The sequence below is a fragment of the Lissotriton helveticus genome, chromosome 6, assembly GCF_964261635.1.
Source record: "Lissotriton helveticus chromosome 6, aLisHel1.1, whole genome shotgun sequence".
Classification (NCBI taxonomy): Eukaryota; Metazoa; Chordata; class Amphibia; order Caudata; family Salamandridae; genus Lissotriton; species Lissotriton helveticus.
Window position 1 is genome coordinate 2,052,314,499 of NC_136067.1, and position 24,112 is coordinate 2,052,338,610.

Sequence of the window (24,112 nt, forward strand, 5' to 3'; positions counted from 1 at the left end):
CTCCCCCCGTTCAGATCGGAGGCCACCGAAGTCATCTGCGGCGTCCCTCAAGGCTCCTCGCTCAGCCCAACTCTCTTCAACGTCTACATGAGCCCCCTCGCAGCCATCGCACGCCAGCACAACCTGAACATCATCTCCTACGCCGACGACACCCAGCTGATCCTCTCCCTCACCAACGACCCCGCCACCACCAGAACCAACCTGCACGAAGGGATGACAGAAGTAGCCAAATGGATGTCAAACAGCCGCCTGAAACTGAACTCAGACAAGACGGAAGTCCTCATCCTGGGATCCTCACCCTCCGCCTGGGATGACTCCTGGTGGCCCCCCGCCCTGGGCAGCGCACCCAAACCAACTGACCACGCACGCAACCTGGGCTTCATCCTGGACTCCTCCCTCTCCATGACCAGACAAGTCAACGCCGTCTCCTCGTCGCGCTTCCACATCCTGCGAATGCTACGCAAGATCTTCCGATGGATCCCCACCGAGACCAGGAAGACGGTCACCCAGGCCCTCGTCACCAGCCGTCTGGACTACGGCAACTCCCTCTACGCCGGAACCACCGCCAAACTCCAGAAGAGACTCCAGAAGAGACTCCAGCGGATCCAGAACACCTCAGCACGACTCATCCTGGACATCACCCGCCGCAGCCACATCTCCGGACACCTGAGAGACCTGCACTGGCTCCCGGTCAACAAGAGAATCACCTTCCGGCTCCTCACCCACGCACACAAAGCCTTACACAACCAAGGACCAGGATACCTCAACAGCCGCCTCAACTTCTACGCTCCCACGCGCCAGCTTCGATCGACCAGCCACGCCCTCGCCGCCGTCCCCCGCATCCGAAGAGCCACCACAGGAGGAAGGTCCTTCACCTACCTGGCCGCCAAGACTTGGAACTCCCTTCCGACCCACCTCCGCCTGACCCAGGACCACCTCGCCTTCAGGAAGCAGTTTAAGACCTGGCTATTCGAGCAGTAGCGGAGCCCCCCCCCCCAGCGCCTTGAGACCCTCCGGGTGAGTAGTGCGCTATACAAATGCCCAGATAGATAGATAGATAGAATATGCTAACATTCATCTATGGCGCCTAGCACTTAATTTTGTCAAAAATTGTTTCGGGCAAGGGTATTTAGCTTTCCACGCAAAAAGCAGGTTCTCTGTGAGGACAAACTCAGAGGAATCGTGAGTTTATCTTGGATAAACTAAGTATCATCCATCTTTCGTTTCAATCATTAATGACTGGAAAAACTGGAGTCCCGGTGTATTTACTTCCTGTGGGCTCTTTAAAGAGCATGCAGCTTGCAGCTTACATATCCGTGAACGCGTCCTCTTCCTAACTGTAGCAGTGCTTTGGTGACATCGAAGAAGTCGGTTTTCAAGCCCTGCAGAGAGTGTGGGGGTCATATGTCTATTACTGACCCCCATGAAGACTGTTTGTGGTGTCTTTCTTCGGACCACAATGTCAGAGACTGCTCCAGTTGTCGGAAGATGATTCCGAAGGATTTGAAGGAGCGTGAGGCGAAGCTTTTTTTAAATTGAGAAGAGGGGCTGAAAGAGATCGAAGACAAAATCGAATTTGTTGACCTCGCATACTTCGAAGTCGAGAAAACATAAGTAGAAGAGAAGGCACGGTTCCCGATGTCATTCATCACAGGATAGAGCTCCGAGGTCGCCACCTCCGGCTTCGCAACGTCTTTCTAAAGACTACATCTCGCCGTCGCCTTCTCCTTCTCCTCAAGTGACTCAGGCTCACTCTCTGGAGCCAAGAGGGGTTCCCCGGCGCAGTCACCGATGCGGAGGGGTTCTCCAGCGCCAAGGTTATCTCCGGCGCTGAGAGATTCACAGGAGCATGGGTTGTCTTCTCCTGTGCCTGCGACCTCACCTGTTTTGGGACCGATGGCCCCGACGCCAACTCCGCCTCGAATGGTTTCAGACTAGGCTCCTTTTCCACCCAATCCTGGACCTGGGTCGGATCCTTTGCATTTTGTTAATGTGTTGTACAGCTAGTTTGCCTGAGCAGCTTGCCCTACTGGTGCACCGTCGGGCCCCGTGGGACCGCTTGCTTTCAATTTGGGTTTTCCACAGCAATATGCCCAGGCACCCTTCGTGCCTTTTATGCCAACGGCGCTGTCTTAGCAGTTTCCGGCTCCGAGGTTCTCAACGCCATTTTCTCAGTCTCCGGCGCCATCTGGTGGACCTACTTCCTCTCGGCTTTGTTCGGTGCCGATGCCTTCATTGGAGGCTCTCCCATCGATGCTTGGCACTGCCGACGCCAGTCCTGAAGTTGCGGTCAAGAAGAGAGGTTCAGAGGCTGTTTGAAGAGGAGGATTTTCGGCGGGAGGGAGCTGAAGAAGGCAAAATTGATGAGAATGATGATGAGTTTGAGGGCCTTCAGCAGGTGAGTAGTCTAGACACTTCCCCGGAGTGGGAGCTTTCATCACCAAAGGCCTCTCCTTCTCAAGATGTGGCGCCTTATTATGCTGTGATCAGGAAGGCTGCTGAACTTTTAGACCTTCAATTGCCCACTGCTGAGTTCAGGCCTAATATTCTTACAGAAGTTTTATATTCCCCATCTTCTGTGGTTGGGCCTCTTTTGCCTTTTAATGAAGCTTTGACTGAGCCAATTCTTGAGGGGTGGCGGAAGCCCCTTTCTGCTTCTGCTGTTTCGAAGTCGGTGGCAAGGAGGTACAGGCCTGCTCCTGGTGACCCTACTTTTCTTTCTACTCATCCTTCACCAGAAAGTTTAGTAGCGCAGGCTTCCTGTTCTAAGCAGTCGACGGGTTCTTTTTTTCCTCAGGCTCCTGCAGACAGAGACTCTAAAAAATTGGAGCAGACTGCCAAGAAGGTTTTCTCTTCCTCCAGAATGGCGTTGAAGTCCACCAATGCTACATGCTTGTTAGGGAGGTATATTCACGCTTAATGGATTCGGCCAAGCAGTTGGCTCTCAAATTACCAGACAGTGATCGTGGCTCCTTTTTAGAAGTGCTGGCGGATATGCAGGCTGCAGCTCGTCAGGTTATCCAATCTGGTCTGGATACAGCTGATTCGGTGGCGAGGGTGATGGGTTCCACTATTGCCACCAGGAGGTATGCCTGGCTCAGGTCTTCTGGGTTGCCGACTTGCCGTTTGATGGATCAAAGCTCTTTGGAGAAAAGGCTGATTCTGCGCTGCACAGGTTTAAAGACGGTAGGGCCACTGCGATATCATTAGTTCTTCAATCTCCAACCAGGGGTTTTGATATAGGAGATACCGTGGTTTTGGTAAGGTGGCTTCCTTTTGTGGCCGTCAACAGCCTCGGCAGCAGCAGCAGCAACAGCAGAATCCTCTGTACAGGTCTTACAGAGGAAAGAGCGGAGGTCGTCTGCGAGGTGCATCCCTTCAACTCTCCTCCTCCTCTTCTTCCTCTCCTCCCCCCACCACTGGTGCCACAGGAAAGCAACTCTAGACCCCCCATCTTGGAGCATGCTGGTCCTATAGGGGGTCGGGTGTCACATTTTCTACAAGATTAGAAATCTATCACTTCAGACCTTTGGGTTTTAAATCTTGTGGAAAATGGGTATGCCCTTCACTTCTGGGAGTTCCCTCTTCACCAGGGCTGGTGTTCGGAGGACCATTTGCTGCTTCTACAGCACGAGGTTCTTGCCTTATTGCAGAAAGGTGCGATAGAGGTGGTTCCGGAGAAGGAAAGGGGTCAGGGATGCTACTCCCGGTATTTCATGATTCCCAAGAAGGACGGCAGATTGAGGCCTATACTGGACCTCAGGGTATTGAATTTTTACCTGAAGCAGGAGAAATTCAAGATGTTTACCCTAGCTCAGGTTCTTCAAGCCCTGCAACAAGAGGACTGGATGGTGTTGATCTGCTTGCAGGATGTTTATTTTCACATTCCGATCCTGACGCCACACAAAAAATATCTCGTTGTTTTACGGTGGGGTCTCAGCACTACCAGTTTGCAGGTCTTCCGTTCGATCTTACTTCCTCGCCTCAAGTCTTCACAAAGGTGATGGCTGTGGTGGCAGCTCTTCTCAGGAAGTTGCGGATTCCTGTTTTCCCCTATCTGGACAACTGGCTGCTCAAAGCAAAGTCACCGCAGATGGTGCTTCACCATTTGCACATGACAGCATGGCTGTTGTTCGACTTGGGTTTCTTGATAAATGTGCCCAAATCTCACCTAGTGCCCTCACAGCGCAACCTGTTCATAGGGGCAGTACTGGACACGGTTGTGTGTCGAGCTTTCCCGCCTCCGCAGAGGACTCTTGACATTAAAGAGATGATTCCTTTATTTCACGATGGAGAGGTTGTTCCAGTCCTGAAGGTCCTACGCCTGCTCGGTCTGTTCACTTCCTGCATTCTGTTGGTCAACCATGCACACTGGCACATGAGGGCTCTTCAGTGGTACCTCCGCAGGCAGTGGTATCAGCACAACAGAGATCTCCCTGAGCAGCAGATCTGACTTGGTGGAGTGTGGAGGGTAATCTGTCGCAAGAAAAGCCCTTTCATCTTCCATCACCGGTGGCCACAGTAATCACAGATGCCTCCACTCTAGGGTGGGGCACTCACCTGGGGAATCTGGAGATCAAAGGCCTTTGGTTTGTTTCATATCAACCTGCTGGAATTGTGGGCCATACGTTTAGCTCTCAAGGCTTTTTTCCCTCCTTTCATGGTCAGTCAGTTCAGACCCTGACGGACAACAGTACCGTGATGTGGTATATAAACAAACAGGGAGGAGTAGGGTCGTATTGTCTCTGCAGAGAGGCTCTGCGGCTCTGGTCCTGGGCTCAGGACCATCAGATTTGTGTTATGGCAAATCATCAGGCAGGACTGCTAAATATGCGTGCGGACAGTCTCGGTGGGCGCTTTTCTGCCGATCGCGAGTGGCGGCTTCATCCGGAGTTGGTCCATCTCATCTTCAGGATGTGGGGATTTCCCCGGGTGGACCTCTTTGCCACTCGCGAGAACGCACACAGCCTGTTCTTCTGCAGTCTCCAGTTTCTGAGGCAGGGAGCATTTTGGGACACGTTTCAGTTGGAATGGTGTTCACAGCTCCTTTATGCGTTTCCTCCCATACCCTTGATTCCTCGGGTTCTGAGGAAGATTCGCCAAAACTGGCTCCAAGTCATATTGATGATCCCAGATTGGCCAAGAATGGTGTGGTACACAGATCTACTTCACCTCTCATCGCACCCTCCGCTCCATCTCCCTCCGAGGGCAGACCTCTTGCAGGGGCAGGTTCTACACCCCCACCTCCCGAGCCTGCACCCTCATGCCTGGAGATTGAACGGGGCAACCTGAGTTCTTTCTCTCTCCCTCCGGATGTTGTGGATGTTATTTTATCATCCAGGAGACACTCCACCAAATCTATTTATTTCTCCAGGTGGTCCAAATTTGTGAAATGGTGTGGAGAGTGGCCCATTGATCCTTTAAAGGCCCGTTTGTCTGATGTGCTGAGTTTCTCTCTTTTCTTGGCTCAGCAGGTTTGTGCTGTGACCACGGCTAAGGGTTATTTGTCGGCTTTCCTTTGTTTGCCGGACCGGCCGTCATTATTTAAATCTCCAGTTGTTGTGAGGTTCATCAAGGGCCTCGCCAATAGATTTCCTCCCATTCCCTTCATTATACCTCAGTGGGATTTAAATCTTGTACTCACTTTCCTTATGGGTTCTCCCTTTGAGCCTCTTCATAGTTGTCTGTTGAGTCTTCTTTCTTTCAGAGCGGTCTTTCTGATTGCTATTACCTTGGCCAGGAGGGTTAGTGAGCTTCAGGCTCTTAGTTCCAAACCTCAGTTTTTAACCATTCATGCAGAAAAGAGGGTTCTCAGGACCAGGGCTACATTACTGCATAAGGTGGTTACCCCTTTCCATCTAGGGAAATCCATTACCTTACATACCATCTATCCACCCCCTCACCCTTCCAAGGAGGAGGAGAGACTTCATCGCCTGGATCCTAAGAGAGTTGTCAGTTTCTATCTGGACAGAACCAAGGATCTCAGACTGGATGATCAGCTCTTCGTGGGCTACGTTGGATGTATGAAGGGTAAGGCTGTGCACAAGCGAACACTCTCCAGGTGGATCATCTTGTGCATCAAGACCTGCTACGCCTTGGCCAAGAAGGAACCGCCTGAAGGTATTAGAGCTCATTCCACCAGAGCTAAATCTTCTTCTGCTTTGGATAGAGGTGTTCCTGTTGTTGACATTTGTAAGGCAGCAACTTGGCCTACCTCCACACCTTTGCAAAGCATTACTGTTTGGATTCGGAGGTTATGAGGGATAGCCATTTTGCTTGCTCTGTGATTCAGGATTTTTTGGTATGAGTTGGTGGACACCCTCCTTCGGGAGTGGCACTGCTGTGGGATTCAATTCAAAAGGTGAGGAAGCCACAGGCAGATGTATCCGTCAGAAGAACAAGTTACTTACCTTTGGTAACGCTTTTTCTTGTGGATACAGTATCTGCCTGTGGATTCCTCACCGACCTATCCACCTCCCCATTGTCCACCTTCGCATGCCAAAGAGTTATTGGTTATTTGACATGGTTGTTTCCCTATGTCTTTTGATTGCCTTGCTATTGGTGTTTAGGAAATGCTTTGTTTCTATATCTTTTCCTATATTTCTTTATGCTGTGTGTATTTATGTATATATTGTACACTGTGTTTACTTCACTTATGTTTTCGGTCCACCCGTTTGCCTCGGAGGCACGGAAAAAATGGGTGGAACAGACGTCAGCACGCCAACGAGGTCTACTTGTGGCTCCGGTGACGTCATATGGAGTCGCGAGTGGAACTGTGCAATTGTGAAGTCCTCGTCGACGTGGGAGAGCTGGAAAAAAGTTTCAGTGGAATGCTGGTGCTGGGGTATCCACCAGAAAAAGCATTACTGGAGGTTAGTAACTTGTTCGTCAGTGCTCTGTACCTGTTCCTGTTAAGTACCCGCTCTATAATATACGCTAGCAGTGGTGAGGTTTGCAGAAGGTTCTGTGGTGCTCTACAGAAGTACACCTGAAAGTTGTTGTGAACTTATTTATGTGCGGTGCTTTGACTCCCCAGTTGGATGACCGAAATCACCCAGTTTCTACAAAAAAATGTTTTCCCAGCACACCCTAATGTCAACAGGTATCAAGAATTCATGGCTTTCTTTGTATTTGTTAGGTTTATTCACATATGTTCTTGTTTGGTTCTTTTTTTTCCTCTTTTTAACCAACACGTGTTTCGTCGCCCATGGCGGTGGCCGTGACTTCCTAAGGGCTGTTAGGACTGTATGGTTAGTGCTATCTTTTAACAGGTTGTAATTAAGTCTTGGTTTCCCCAAATAGTTCCTTGTCTTCATTTGTTTGTCTCTCCCAATCTTGTCAGTATTATCCCTTATTATTTGTTGTCATCAATTTTACTGCCTTCGGAGTGTTTGCTCGTACAGCCTTCCGTCGTCCCAGCGAGTACGCTTTGACCCGCTCTATGATACATGTTTTCGAGTGTAAACTACACATTCTGAGAGCTACAATTGCAGGTTTGTTATCATAAATACATCAACCAGTAAAAGCAGTTAAAGTGTTAGTGCTTGTAACAGTACATGATAAATGTAAATGTATAGTATTTATATAGCACACTTCTACCCAGAGGCCTCGTAGCGCTGTATTCATACCGCTGGGGAACCCTTCCTGGCTTTCCTGTGAAATGTCCACTCCTGGGCACCCCCAAGGTGAAGCCAGGCATTCCAGCGCTGCTGGGGCCGTTGTGGAGATTAAGCTAGCTATTGCCCAGAGTCACAGAGTGTGACCCACGATTAGAATAGGCACCGAGGCGAGAATGATCAGGTCTGAGGAAATTGAGTCCAAGAGCCGCCGAGGCGGGAATTGAACCCTGGTCCCGGGCCAGACCTCTGCATCAGGGTCTGCCGCTCCAACCATTGAGCCACGCTTCTCCACTGTATATTGAACAAATAGGTAGGATTAGTTGAAAAAGTGCTAGTGCTTGTTGCTTTCACAGTATATTGGGCGTGACTGTTCCCCAACTTAATTAAGTGTATCTGTAAACGACATGCACTTTCCTTCCGAAGTTGGACTGAGATATATATACAAATCAACAGCCCAAAAATCCACCACTGTGACTTAGAATATACATATTAGCTGGCAATATAGGGTACTCCAGTGATCTTATGGGTAGGGTGCCCCTAGCTCTATCATAATTTCAAACCTGTCATATAAGATCCCTCTTGCTTCGTCACATTTCTTTTATGATCCATAATTAATAGGTAAAGTGATCTTTAAAGTGCCAGATTTCTCATCTGCAATCTCTCAAACCCTTGACTGCTCATCTATACTAGTGCCATTTGCCTGTATAAAAACCATTTTAATCCTGTTGGCAAATAGGCCAACCCTTACCATAAGGGATGACGGTGTGAATGGTGACCTACCCTGCAGGCCCCACCTTGTGCAAACTCCACATGCAACTAGTGCATAGTCACACATGTTTGAATTAGAACCAGATTTTATATCCCAGGAAGATACACCCATGTGCATCTGTTCTTAGGACACTAAACAGCACAGAGTCCACATATCACCCCAAGGTTACATCAAAGGTGTACATGCGGTTCTGCAACCAGATTTAAGCCCAATGACTGTTCTGTTCCCATCAGTATAATCCATCTTGACTCTTATGTAGGTCTAGTTGTTCTCTATCCCCCCACAGGGCTTCTTTCGGACAGTCTGGATTCCATAGAAGTTTAAGTTCCTTATATCTCCATCATGTGACTCCCACAGATGTTAGCCATAGAGTATGCAAAGTATTTGTTTCTTATGGCTCTTATGTGGTGAGGAATGTGTAATATCAGCTTGTTAACTGTGCTCCCAACATATCTCTGCCACAGGAGCACTCCAGCACATAAATGACAAGTGGGGTTTCACAGGTTATCCACTCCTTGATATTACTGAGTTTTCCATTTTGTATCTCGAATTGAGTCTTTCTGCAAGCATAAGGATAAGCTTTACATTCCTAGCATTCCCAGAACGCCTTCTTGTTATTTGTGAGCCAATTAGCGATTTTCCTTTTCCTTGTTTCATCTGGTTGCCTATAACTGCTCGTTAGTCCGTCTCCTAAGGAAGGTTTTTTAATGTGATATTTGGATACTCCAGAAGTAAATCCTTCAAAGTCTCATCCATCTTCAGGATCTGCCAATTTTGTTTTAGGAGTTCCTGCATTTCCTGATGTAATGAATTATATTCCTTTAAATACCTCACAGGCCCCTCACCATTTCTGTTGCTCATGTTTTTGGGTTTGATCACTAGTAGTTCTTCCCTTTTCCTCTCCCTCACTTCCACTCATTAGAGCATCATTCAACACCTTTTCTGGGTATCAAAGCACCAGTACATTTCTTGTATTTGTACCTCAAATTCTCCATTTCTGAGCAGTTCCTTCTTGCACTGTGGAATTTCCCATAGAGGACACTCCATTTCAAAGCATGTTGGTGTCCACTGTTGGCAAGGAGGATGCTATATATATATATATATGATCAAGGGCTTTTCACGCCCGAAACGCGTCATCTGTTAAGACTTGGCAACAAAGAAAATAAAGGAACATTTTGCTGAATTCGAGTGGTCTGTTCTCCTTCGTCGCCGGCGTTTCCAGGCTGGAGGTGGTTTGGAGAGTTGTTAATTGATATATATATACATACACACACACACACACACATATATATATATATATATATATATATATATATATATATATATTAACAAACTTAAAAAATCAAATATAAAAAATTGACTTGGATTGGTAAACGTCATTACTTCCACTTAAACCTGACTAACAGTAGAGAAACGGTGGGCTTTTGAGGGGTTAACTAGCTCCTCTCTAGTCTGTGCAACAGTGGAGGAAAGTGTTTATTTTGAAGGAGTCAGATTTACTTCTTAATCCAGCATAAACTAAAGTAGAGAAAACATTGGACTTTTGAGTAGTCGGATTTAATATCCCCACTTCAACACGTGCAACAGTAGAGAGCATTTTGAATTTAGGAGGATACGATTTACTATTCCTCTTCCCATTTTAGCAACATTAGGGAAACTGTTAAAGTTTGAAGAGATAAGATGTACTATTCCATCTGCAATCTGAGCAACAGCAAGGAAAGTGATGTACTTTGTAGGAGGGCAGATATACTATTCCTACTGTCCTAAAAAATATGCAAAATTAGGGTCTTTTAGCGAAATGTGGTTTTCTGTAACCTTTCAATTTCACATAACGCTGCCATTTTGCATAAATGCCTTCTCTGAGTAAAAAGCCTGTAGTGCCTATAGTTATCCGCATGATGGCAGTCTAAACTCCTCTTTCTCCAAGTTGCTTGTATTGAAGCGTTTACGAGCAGCGAACGAGGAAGTGCAGCAGCCCCTCCCTCACCTCCCCATTGGACAGCATTGCTTGAGTGACAGGAAGAAAGTTAATAGCAATCCTCAGGGCCTAGTAGAACGTCAGGGTGGGAAATGACTGTAGGATGCGCTCTAGTCTATGAGCGTGAACGCGATGACGCGTCACGCCATAGACAGGAGCGCGATGCGCGCGCAGGCGCAGTAGGCGCAAATAGGAAGGCACGAACGGGGAAACGGCAGTTGGCGACCGGAGCAGTCACTGTGTAGACGCTCGGCGCCCTTATGCTCCAATAACTTGTTGTTTATGAAAATAAATATAAAGCAACCTCTTACCTACCTGGAGTCAGTGCATTGTGTGGCAAAGGAACATTACATTGGCGACGAGGCTGGGACCACGAACACCAGGCATTACAGTGGTCAGGAGAGACACTCCATGACAGCCCCACACCTCCAGCAGTAGGACAACAACGAAAAAAGACGAGCAGAGGGCGTGGCAGTAGCAGAAAAGCACGGGAACCACCCAATCCAGCTCCAACAACCAGGTCAGTGCTGGGCTAGGGAAGGAGAGCACAGCCAGCACCCTGGCAGCCAAAAGCATCGACCCCAAGACAGAGGAAGGGGCGCAAACTGACGACCCCACGCAGAATAGAAGGGATAGCACACCAGGCAGCCCCAGAGGGCAAGGGAACACGGCAGGGAGTGCAGGAGCATCCGGTGTACCCATTCAACACAGTGCCCAGGTGGTCGACCTCAGAGGTGAGGCTAAAATGGCAAGTCAAGCGTCTGCTCTGATGGCCCCTGTCCCATTCCTGCCTAGACCGGGCGAACCACAGTTAAAATGGGAAGACTGGAAGGAGTATTTCCAAAACTATATTGAAGCACTCGAAGACGAAAACGAAGGGGCATTCACCCCGGAAAGGAAGAAGAGACTGTTACTCCACAACCTGGGCCCGGAAGGGGTGAGAGTGTTCAAGAATCTGGTGCCCAAGGAGAGGGGAGCGACTGAAACAGATGTGTTTAAAAACGCACTGGATGACTTGGACAGCCATTACCGTCCAGCAGTTTGTGTCTCCATAGACAGGTATAATTTCCAACAGAGGAAGCAGGAGGCTGGTGAATCGATTGATGATTATGTGGCGGCGCTCCGACGCTTGGCCATCACGTGCCAGTATGGAGGTCTTCAGGAGGAGTATATCAAAGACCAAATCGTCATGCACACCACGTGCAGGTCTGTCCAGGACAAACTGTGAGCGCAGAGTGAGACGTCGCTTAAAGAAGTGGTTGCAATGGTCAAAAAGGCTGAGATGTCAAGACGCGGTGCAGAGGCAGCCAAACATGAGAACGCACCGAGACAGTTGGTCAACAAGATAGACGAGGCACCCCAGCCCGGCAAAACCAGGGGGGTGTATGGAGATCAGAGGAAGGACGCGAGATGGACAGGGAAGCAGACAGTCCGCCCTGGTCCAGACAACAAGTTTGCATGTTATAGATGTGGCAGCACGGCACATTCGGCGCAGGATAAACGCTGTCCCGCGTTCCGCGCCAGATGTTCGTTTTGCGGCCTGGTCGGCCATTTTGAGAAAGTCTGCCGCAAGAAGGGGAAGAAATCCACGGTCAAGTGCGTCGATGCGGCCACAGCGGATGTCGGCGGGGAGGACGACCTGGATGACGACGACTTGGTGTTATGCATCGAGGACCAAGTACTTGAAGTGTCGGGAAAGCGAAGAGACAAGCCCCGCACGGACATGCTGATAGGGGGAGTGAAGGTACATGTGGCCGTCGACTCAGGATCTCCTTGGACCATTGTGCAAAGATCCATATGGGAGGAAGACTTTGTGCCTGTGGTGGGGCCAGACCTATGGCCGCCGGACATCAGACCCATCTCGTACACGGAGAATGCCATTCCCCTGGTGGGGTGCAGAGACTTCACATTCGAATTCAGAGGGAGGTCAGCCACGTGCACCCTGTATATAGCAGAGAGAGGTCCTTCGGTGCTGGGGTGGAGAGACGCAGGAGATCTGGGGATCATACTCAACCCGGGAGGAAAAGAGCAGATTCTCTTGACAGACGAGTGGCCCCTCACGAGAGGTGAAGATTGGAAGTCAGCATACCCCAAAGTTTTTGATGGCTTAGTGGGAAAACTGGACAAGTTCGTCCACAAAATGGTCCTCAAGGAGGGCGCAGTACCAGTGGTGCATAAAGTCAGGAACATTCCCATGTCTACCAGCGGAGCGGTACAACAGGAACTCCGGAGGCTGGAGGAGCAAGGCATCATAGAGCCGGTGGACAGTGCGGAGTGGTTATCCCCCTTGGTCGTGGTCAAGAAGCCAAATGGACAGGTTCGTCTCTGCGTTGACCTCCGCGAGCTCAACAAAAGTCTCATCGTGGAGAAGTTTCCTCTACCTAGAATTGAGGAGATGCTAGCCAAGACTAAAGGTGTGACTCACTTCTCCACCATAGACCTCACGTCTGCTTATTATCAGATTGAGCTGCATCCATCAAGCAGAAAGTACACCGCCTTCATTACCCCATTTGGGTGCTACCAGTTCCGGAGGATGCCCTTCGGCCTGGCATCCGCGGCGGCTGTCTTTCAGAAGCTCATGCATCGGCTGTTCAAGGACATTCCTGGGGTACAGTACTTTCAGGATGACATCCTGGTGATGGGCTCTTCCAAAGGAGATCACGACAGGAAGTTGCAGAGAGTGCTGGAAGTGTTGCAGAACAAGGGGCTAACGGCGGAATGGAGTAAATGCAAGATAGGGACCCATTCGGTGACCTACTTGGGCCATGAGATCAGCACGAGCGGAATTTCACCCAAGGAACGAAATGTGAAAGCCATAAAGGATGCAAAGGCTCCCAGCTCCAAGGAGGAAGTGCGGTCGTTCCTTGGAATGGCCGAGTATTATAGTAAGTTTGTGAGACACTTCGCCACCAGGACGTACAGATTGAGGCAACTCATCAGAGACAAGACCAAGTTTGAGTGGGACGCAGAAGCGAAATTGGAGTTTGAAACAATCAAAGACTGCATCAGTCAAGCTGTTCCATTGCAAGGGTTTGTCCCCTCGGGCCAGACCGTGGTGACCACAGATGCCAGTGATAAGGGCTTAGGGGCGGTTCTGGCACAAGTGAGGGATGATGGTGCCACTGAGACTATCTGCTTTGCTTCACGTGCGTTGTCCCCGACGGAGCAAAGGTACAGCGTAATTGAAAAAGAGATGCTGGCCGTCACCTGGGCCTTGGGCAGATTCAGGCAGTTCGTTTGGGGTACGAGATTCAAGCTGCAAACGGATCATAAACCCCTGATCAAAGTCTTAACTTCCTCGGGTCATGAGACAGCGACCCCGAGAATAGCCAAAATGACTCTGAAGCTGCTCGACTACACCTATGATGTCGAATACTTGCCGGGAACACAGAACAGGGTCGCGGATTATCTCAGCAGGGCTGCGGCGATGGAAGCGGCGCCGGAGGATGCCCTGGACAAGGAGGAGATGGTGGCATGCATGGAGGATCATGAGAGATCTATAAGTGTCCAAGAATGGGAGGCCGCCTATGATCAGGACATGGAAATGGTGGAGATCAAGAGACACTTGACGTCAGGCTGGCCCGACAAAAGGAAGCTCACAGAGGGAGTACGGAGGTTCTATGAAATGAGGGAAGAACTGTCCCTGAGTGACTCGGGAGTGTTCCTCTATAGGGGCGAAAGAGTCGTGCCGCCAGATTCACTGGTACCCAGATTGTTAACTCTACTACACGAGGGCCACCTAGGTATTGTAAAGACCAAAGCACGCGTCAAGCAGATGTATTGGTGGCCAGGCATGGACGTCCACATTGAGAGGCAAGTAAGGGAGTGCGGCCAATGCCAAGGCGCTGACAAAGTGCTTAGGCCACTCCGACCGGCCATGGGGAAGTTTGACACACCACAGGGACCTTGGGAGAACGTGGCAATCGACATACTGGGGCCGGTACTGGACAGCAAAGGAGTGAACAAGTATTTATGTGTAGTAATGGACAAGTATTCAAAATGGCCGGAGGTGGACATTCAAGAATCCATGGACACTGACACGATTTTGAGATTCCTGACGTCAGTTTTTTTAAGGGAAGGCATTCCCAAAACCATCCTCAGTGACAATGGCCCGCAGTTTGTCTCGGACAAATGGATTAGGTTCATGAGGAGAAATGGTATTGAATCTAAACACACGGCAGTGTATCATCCCGCATGCAACGGTCAAGTGGAGCGGTTCAACCGTGTGCTGATGGGCTCCATACAGGCGGCCATCACGCAAGGAAAGGATTGGGAGACCGAGGTGATGAGTATGCTGTGGTCTTACAGGATCACCCCCACGGCGGTGGGGTACAGTCCATTTCAAGTGCTGAGAGGACGGCATCCGTTCACACGGGACAATGTAGTATGGAGGGAGAAGACCATCACCAGTAAATGGTCCCCTGCGGTGGTTCAGCACAATCTGGAAAAAGCTCAGAAGATCTATGCCGCAAATTTTGACAAACGTCGAAATGTGAAAGGAACAGAGCTGGAGGAAGGAGAGTGGGTTAAGGTTAAACTCCCTACCCTTCAAAGGAAAGGTGACAGCAAGTATAGTCGGCCTCTACAAGTCAAGGAGGTGCGAGGTAGAGCAGCCCTCCTCAGCGACGGCAGGGTGTGGTCCCAAGACCGCATGGCCAGAGTGAACAAGATAGTCGTATGGCCCAAGCTGGAGGAGACAGAGACACAGAGGAACTTCCACGAGACCACGCCTCCACCTGAGCAGGGTGATGAGGTATTTCCCGAGGAAATAGGAGAGGACAGTGAGGTAGAAAATCCCAGCGCAGGGTGCTCAGTCAGAGATGACACACCGACTGGAGAAATACAGAATGGAGATCGGAGAGAGGGTTCGAGATCAAGCGGAGACAGAGAGGTGGAAGAGAACATGCCGGTAAGACACACCCGCAGTGGCAGGGCAGTTACAGTGCCCTCTAGATATAGAGACTTTGAAATGAGTGGACATTAACAATAGGTTGTCACACTGGCAGCTCAGCCAGAGAACATTGAGGGATCATGGACATCATTAGAGTTTATAAAGTTAACTTTGTTCGTTGTTATAAAAGGGGGAGATATGTAGGATGCGCTCTAGTCTATGAGCGTGAACGCGATGACGCGTCACGCCATAGACAGGAGCGCGATGCGCGCGCAGGCGCAGTAGGCGCAAATAGGAAGGCGCGAACGGGGAAACGGCAGTTGGCGACCGGAGCAGTCACTGTGTAGACGCTCGGCGCCCTTATGCTCCAATAACTTGTTGTTTATGAAAATAAATATAAAGCAACCTCTTACCTACCTGGAGTCAGTGCATTGTGTGGCAAAGGAACATTACAATGACTTTCATTATAAATACAACTCATGCACAAATTCTGGCAGAAGCGCTGATGTAATTTCACTTACCCCCTCTTGTCCCTTAAAAAGACAAAATCGTAAAATAAAGAATGTTTTCCCTGTTTGATAAATGTTGCTATCGTTTTTCTGATGGACTTATTGTTTTTTTAGGTCTCCTGGCGTTTAACAGCGCGTCAGCGCTGTGTCCGCCAGGAGATCTTTTGTTGCTGACTATGCTCCCCAGGAGACAGCACCGGCCGCGCGCAAAGGCGATCGGCGTAGGCCACGCGCGCGCGAACACGCTTAGCTGCCGTCTCCTGGGAAGCTCCAACACCCTACATGCATGCGCATGCGCATACGCAGAGACACACACACACACACGAGCGCCCATGCACGCATGCACCCCCACATAAAGAGAACTCACCCCTGCTGTCGCATACACGCATACACACACACACACACACACACACACACACACACACACACGTGCATCAAGCGCCGCCGCCACTTACCGCTACTCCGGTCTTCAGCTGCCACCGCGGGGCTCTCTCTAGGGCATGGGCTTCTCTCCGTGGGCGCGGCTTCTCTCCGTGGGCGGTTCGATCCCCGGCCGCTCCTCCTCACACGTGGGTGTCCTCCCTGACGGTTGCATGCGTCAGTAATACCATGTGACCCCAAGGCAGCCACGTACAGCAACGAGAGGGGGCCCACTGCCGACAGGACCCCCAGGTGCCTGTGCTACGGCTCCCTACAGCATTTTAAAGGCGGCGCGAGGACGCCGCGCGAACCTGCACCGAGATATGGAGATACTGAGACAGGAAACAAACCAAACGTTTCCACCGAAATTTGTACAGACTGGAGCAGTGCGTAGGGTTCAGTGCACGCGCGTGTGTGTAAATAAGTGCGAAGAGGGTTCGAGTCCTGGCAACGCCAAAGCGAGGCCAGGCGGGGTGCCGGGGGAGGGTGGGCTTAAGTACGGGGAGCCGGGCTCGGGGGAGGCCTTATTTGGGTTCAGGACAGGCCCACCTGCGAGGAGTCACGGCCTAGACGCTTCCAGTTCCGTTCATCCGGTGCACCCTGCAAGGAGGGGCACGAGGCGCCGCGATGTCCGCCTCTGAGCTCTACAGCAAGGTAAGGCCTGCACCTTTAACATGCACAGGGAGCCCGCTTGGGGTGAGGCTGGGAGGGATGGGGTGTTGTTGAAAGGGGTTAACTGTCTCGAAAGAGCACGTAGACCTTCATAGCTGCCAAGGTTTCAGATTGCTATGTGTGACGTTTTCATAATTTATGTGTAATTATGAGTGGCATTTCAGCGGTTATGAGTGATACTTTTTCGGAAGCAAAATCAAGCAATAAAGTCTGGGAAGTCATACATATCTGCAACCTGAAGCCCTACTGCCCTCCTAAACTGATCGTACTGTTAATAAGAAACGAGGACTCCGATGTGCACCCCTCTCATTGAAAGTCCACACTGCACCACTGCAAACAAAAGAACGTTTCTGCAAATGTCAGCAAAGTCCGTTATTGTAGTAGGGTCAGTTAAAAAACCTGCGCAGTGTGCCTGCCACTTGCTCACCTCGAGTAGAGAAAATATCATAATGACTGCAATACTAGGGGGTACTGAATGTAGCCGAGGTTCAGATTCCATTTGCCATATTTTTGTGTACCGCTTTATTTTCTTCTGCTTTACCTGATGTCTTTCTTGACTGCTCGGCCGCTTCCCGGGTGACCTCTTAGAGGACGAGGCAGGCCGCGGTGGTGCAAGAGGCGGCATGCTCGTCACCTCAGCTACCCGGACCTCATGTAATAACCACCTGCTCCTGCAGTCCCTCTGACATGACTGTAGGGCCCGCATCACCATCCAGTGACCGCTGGATCCAGGAGGCGCCAACGTTACCCCTTAAAGCACAACTCCTGGAAGCCTACTGTACACCTACCTGTTCACGAGCCACCATATTGCAGTGCTGATGTGTTTTAAAATGAAGTTAAAGTGCAATCTGGATTTGTAATGAAAGCATCTGATAACTCGCTGTGGGGGAATTAGTGGGAATTACTACGGTCAATGTTTCTGATTTTACTGCATAGGCTGCATACAGTACATGTATTTTCCCCCATCATTTTGCATGCAGTAACATTTAAATTGCTTAATATTTGAAGGGAAAATGATGGCTTATTCTCACAGCAAACTGGATATTGTTGGATGTTTGTGTCCCTGGTGCCGTTTTAAGAAGTGTAAATGTTCCAGATGCCAGGATCCTACCAACTCTGTTTTGAATCCAATGAGTGCACTTTAGCTGTGGCCCTTCGTTTAAGCCTTTCCCCCATATGTTGCTAGCACAGAGTGGAAAAATCAGGCGGGTGTCTTCATGGGTCTTTTTAAAATAGTTTGCTTGGCAAAGTTCAAAGAAGAGGTTGTGAAAATGAATTTTGCCTTTTTTTCCTTCAAATTTCCCTACTCATGTCATGCCAATCAGGACAGTTTGCCCATTACCAGACTTCCTCATGTCATGCCAACCAAGACAGTTTGCCCATTACCAGACTTATTGTGATATGCAGAGACAGTAGCGTAGGAAGGTGCAGGCTGCCCCCGGGGTCATCACTGTGTGTGAATAATAACCGCTGTGAGGCCGTGCATGAGGTGCATCATCAGAGCTGTGTGAATAATAACAGCTGTGAGCCCCGTGCTGAGGTGCATCATCAGAGCTGTGTGAATAATAGCTGTAAGCCCGTGCCAGAGGTGCATCATCAGAGCTGTGTGAATAATAACAGCTGTGAGCCTGTGCCTAAGGTGCATCATCAGAGCTGTGTGAATAATAACTGCGTCAGCCCCGTGCGTGAGGTGCATCATCAGAGCTGTGTGAATAATAACAGCTATGAGCCCGTGCGTGAGGTGCATCATCAGAGCTGTGTGCATAATAATAGCTGTAAGCCCGTGCCAGAGGTGCATCATCAGAGCTGTGTGAATAATAACAGCTGTGAGCCCGTGCCTGAGGTGCATCATCAGAGCTGTGTGAATAATAACTGTCAGCCCCGTGCGTGAGGTGCATCATCAGAGCTGTGTGAATAATAACATCTGTGAGCCCGTACCTGAGGTGCATCAGAGCTGTGTGAATAATAACTGTGTCAGCCCCGTGTGTGAGGTGCATCATCCACATTGCTCAGGTCACCCAAATTCCTGCACTCTCTACCACACTGCTTTCAAGAACACCATACTCTTGCACACACTCACACTGCTCACCAATTCAAAGTGTGCTAAAAATTTGATGCAACGCATTGTCATACACAATGCCAATAACTCAAACTTTAATGCTGGGAGACCTATTGCATTGTAAATGCTTGTGTTTTTTCAGTATCGGCCACGTTGTGGCTTACATTACGCAATCAACTTTTATTTTTCAAATTCTATGATGTCTGCGAATGAATGCACGTTCGTGGCTACTCAGGAGCCCCTCCCCGAGGGACACTTTCCGTCAGTGCAGGTTTTTTTTTTTTTAGCGTAAAGCTTTTTGCCTGCTGGGATTTTCAAGTCCACACTAAGAATGTAAACGTCGAGTAAAAGTAACAAGCATTTGCAATGCAATAGGTCTCGCATTTGCGAGAGTTTAAGCTACAGGCATTGTAAATTATGATGCCTTCAGGGCCGGCCTTAGGCTTGTGCAAGCTGTGCACCTGCACAGGGCCGCCAAACCCCAGGGGCCGCCACGCCAATATATGTCCTTAATATAATAATCCTCTAAGGATGGATACATATTTGCATGGCAGCCCCAGTGGCAGGGATCCAGCTCTGTTCCACTTCCAAATACCCTGACCCTTCCTCTTCACTGGCCTCTGCGCCTGTGTTCCTCCGGGGGCCCCCTACCTACGCTCCCTGCCCAGGGCCGCCATGAGCCTAGAGCCACCCCTGATGCCTTGTGTTTATCTGTTTTGAAATCAACACATGAATAAAAGGCATTGTAATCTATAATGCCAATAACTCAAACTCTCGCAAATGCGAGACCTATTGGATTGCAAATGCTTGTTATTGTCTGGCGTCGTGCACAGTACTGTCTCTAAAGGGGCTACACCGGACATTATGATTACAGCAGTCCTCCTGAAAAGTGGTGGCACTACTACACTGACCATGTAAGAGACAGTGGAGTAGCTGTCCCTGTACGAATTTAGAAGTGACATAGTGGATTTAGGAAGCACATTTCACTAATACAGTCAATTATTGGCCTATTACTGTGAGCATGAGCCCTGCAACTAGCCCTCCCCATGCCACCTTTTTATGAATAATGAGTTTACAGGGCCCTTGCCTGGTAGTCCCAGCAAAGGTTAGACATATGAATTATAAGCAAAAAAGGTATTGTTTAAAGCATACATTTTAGAGAATTAGAAACTGAGTAACAGGGGACAATCAGCTTTTCCTAATTAGTTTGATTTTGGATATTTCACGGGTATGTTTTGAAGACACAATTTTTAGAAGAGAGAGTCTATGGTGATATGGATTCGTGTTCACCAGCAAAGCAGGTTAGATATTGTGTAAATATCTGTACTGCACGGGGCTGAGTAGGCCGCATTGGGTAATTCTGATGCCGTCTTTAACGTGAATAAAGTGGGGGACAAGGTGTTAATTAGTACTTATAACTGGGAAAGTGTTGGACCACAAAGGGTAAAAATAAAAAGAATGTTGGGGAGGAAGATAGCATAATTCAGACCCCTCTGGACCGAAGGAGCGGACGGGCCCGGGGAAGGAGCCCAGGGGGAGCACTCACTCGTAACTTTTGGCCTGGAAACACGTGTGCGCCCCGCCATTTTGGGACTGTCTCCAGTTGTCGCTCTTGTCCTTAGTCCACCATCTTGTGAAACAGCAGACATTCTGCTGCCCTCCCTTGGTGCTGTGACCGCGTCCCCCCTCCGACCACACTTAATGGAACTCTGCTCTCCTGGTTTTTTGGGTCTTGACCTGAGAAAATCTACTATTTGTATATATATGTATATAGAGATAACTCTAACCACTAGTATATGTAGTAGACCTTTATACTCTCTACCATTCCTATGTGACTCTTAGAGTTTATCCATTTGTATCTCTTCCTTGTGTGACTCTACATCTTGTACATTTGCAATTTTTTTCTGTTTCTATCTCTTCCTGGTGTGACTTTACAACTTGTACATTTGCAATTTTTTCTTGTTTGTATCTTTTATGTAACTCATGTAATCCTAAGTCCTTATGTATCGCAACTGGTTCTTATGTAAAGCGCTCTGACACCTTCGGGTAATGTTCGCGCTATATAAAATCGCATTAAGTAAATAAAATAAAATAAAAATAAATAAATAAATAAAAGGAGAGGGTTGCAGAGCAGAAATCTAAACAGTATGGGGGCAGAGGCCTGGGAGTAAGTGGCAAAGGACAGCACTGTCAAGGTGTGGAAATGGCAAAGTTACAGCCGCATAGCATAAGCATGAGTGGGCAAAAGAGTAAAGATATTTACGTTGTTTTTTCAGATCACACAAAGGTGGAAATCCTCTTAAAGCAACCTGCATTTTTCGCAATTTTGGACTTACCTCCGTCGCCCTGAGATACTGCAGCTTTGGAGTATCCAAAGTAGTATCTAAAGAAACTTCGACGGGACCATGTGTACAGCAGAGGAATGGCATGGGTCTGTACACACTGCAGCATGGGTAGCGGCAAAGGAGCTTCAGTGGGGCTATCAGTGCAGCTGTGCACACTGCAGCCCAAGAGAGTACGGAGGAGCTAACGTGAAACTATGTGTGCAACTGGGGGGCGTGGCTTGGTCGGCTGCAAGATGGCCGCACTCTGAGTGGGCTCTGCCGGCCAAGCTTTCCAATCCACCATAATCCTGCTGCATCCGTATTCCTCCTGCACTAAAACCAGATTTTTGGACTCCCTGAGGCACAGAGAATCGCCCGCCCCAACTCCCGCTCTCCTAGCTGCCTTCCCTGCGGAGTTGCGGATTTCGTGGCCGGCGCTGTGCACACTCTTCGGCCTCTGGAGGGCCGTTCCTGCTGCCTCCGGTGCTGCGCGGACTTCGGGCGCCTCGCTGGGTCTGCTGCTTTGCTGTCGCTGGAGCTGCTAGTGTCCGGCGAGTGGCGCTCCCTCTGGGTGGTGGCAGGAGGTGTTAGGGGCTGTCTGCTCTGCGGCCGGGTCCGGGTAGCGCCGCGGCCTAGCTCCACTCTCGCTTTCCTCCTGCACCCTGTGCGAGTGCCGCAGCGCATGGGCCTGCTTGGGTGAGCGGCGGACCCCCGTCTCCCTCCATCGGCGTTCTCCCCCCCTGGGAGTGCCGTCTCTATCCGTCCTGTTCCGCCTCTGCCTTGCGGAGCCCCACTGAGCGCCCGCCTCTGCGTTCTTGAGGACGTGTGGCTTTCCATTTTCGACCTGCATTGAGGCCGGCCTGGGCGTCTCTGTTACCGGCTTGGCGGCCTGCTGCTGGGAGAGCGGCGGGGGAGGCCTTTACCTGATCACTGGCCTACTGCTGCCTCGGCCGCCACGGACACCTCTAGCGGACGTTGCTGGGCCCTGGTGCGTGGCCCTGGAGCTGCGGGGGCCCCCTCCCTGAGCCTGCTGCTCTTCACACGCTGGCCTGCCCTGTCGTGCCTCGGTGGCTTCTGGGCCTTGTGTGACGACGCCTGTTCTCCCGGATTCCATCTGCAACTCTGCTAAGTTTTTGTCTGCGGCGACTTTACTTTGTTGATTTTCCCCAGGCCTCCTGTCGGGGCCTTTCTTCGCCAGCCTTGTACTCCATGCCTGATTCATACTTCTGCTTCTCTGCCACCGGAGTGGGCCCCTTCCTTCTCCTCTGCTCCCCGGTCAGTTGTGCCGCCCAAACACCTTGCAGCCCTCTGTGACTGATGTCTGCTGATACCACGTCACCATCTTTACGCTGATTGCACCTGGAACTTGGCACATGGTTTCCTCTGCCATCTACTTGATGGCGGCTGGGTTAAAGACTCTGTGCCAGCTCCCATTCTTCATCTCTGGCCGCTGGCCGCTGCCCGTCCCCTTCTCTGCTCGTGTGGGACGTGACTCCTGACTTGCTGTGCCTGCTCAGCCTCTGTATCCTGGCCTGGTTCTCCTCCTGGCTCTACGGCACTGGCTGCTGGCTCTTAGTGGACTCCACTTCTGGTCTGCTGCTCTCCTCCTCCACGCGGTCTGACGCCCGTCTGGAGGGTCCATCGTTATGGGGAAATCCGATCCTAAGAAACCCAAGATCGCCTTCGAACTCAGAAGATACTCACGCCAGGATCGTGTGGGTTCAGACGGCGCCAATTCCGCTGGCACGTTGGACCCCCCCCCGAGCCGGAACGACAATCTCAAGGCGATTATGCTGGAAGTAAAGTCAACCGTCACTGGCATAGCGTCCCAGCTCGATCAATTCTCTGCGTGCCTCGACTCTGTGAAGGCCCTTGTTGACTCTCATGACAACAGACTGCTCCATGTCGAATCCAGGGTGTCTGATGCAGAGGATGCGGCACCCAGGACAGGCAAACGTTACTTCAGATGGACAAAATCCTGGCTGTAATCAGAGAGAAAAATGAGGATTTAGAAGCCCGCTCCTGTCGGAGCAATATTCGTATCAAAGTCCACCAACATTGCTAAAATGGAGGACTTCATTGAGCAACTCATCAGGGAACTCTTCGGGGACGTCTTATCTCAGTTCTTCGTCGTGGAACAAGCCCACCGCTCCCAGGGCCCGCGCCCTGGCCCTGGTCTGCCACCCCGGCCCATCGTGGCGAAAATCCTGAATTTCCGCGACCGGGATGCCATCCTCCGAGCTGCACGTGACAAGGGCACCATTAAGCACCAGGGCAATACTCTCTCCTTCTATCCGGACTACACCCTCACTGTTCAGGCTGCCAGGAAAGAGTTCATGCCAGCCAAACGCATCCTCCAGAAACATGATGTCATGTACTCCCTGGCTTACCCGGCGAAGTTGAGGGTCCGGCAGGGCTCCAAGACACTTGTATTTCCTGACCCGAGGGAGGCCCTGGCATTCACCAAGAGGCTGGAGAAGGAAGCTTGTTCCTCCCCTCCCAAGTCTCCCCTTGAGAGCGCCGTCCGGCTGAGCGACCACGATTGACTGTGCGGACAATTGCTCTATGTTTAATATGATGTCTGGTTTGGATGCCGCCTACCAACCCAAGCTTGCCCACCCTGCTTCCTTGCAGGGGTGCTTGCCGAGTCCCACCATGCCTGGGGCGGGGTGGGTGGTCCTCTCAGCTTAATTGGGGGGTTGGAATGGATGCAGGTTGGTGGGGTTTTCTTTCTTTGGGTCAGTGGGATGGCTCTGGGTTTGTCGGTGGTTTTTGCATGTGTGGTTGTTTTAGCTGGCTTTTGCTGATTTGCTGTTTGGTACTGTTCCTTCATGTCACGCTCCTGACACTGCACTGCGTTTGGCCTTTTCT

The 24,112-nt window shown here is 50.2% G+C and overlaps 1 pseudogene; it reads left to right on the forward strand.

The window, feature by feature from the left end:
- The first annotated feature begins 16,335 nt into the window (after positions 1-16,335).
- On the forward strand, positions 16,336-16,464 carry LOC144765462 (small Cajal body-specific RNA 14; annotated as a pseudogene).
- Positions 16,465-24,112: the final 7,648 nt, after the last annotated feature.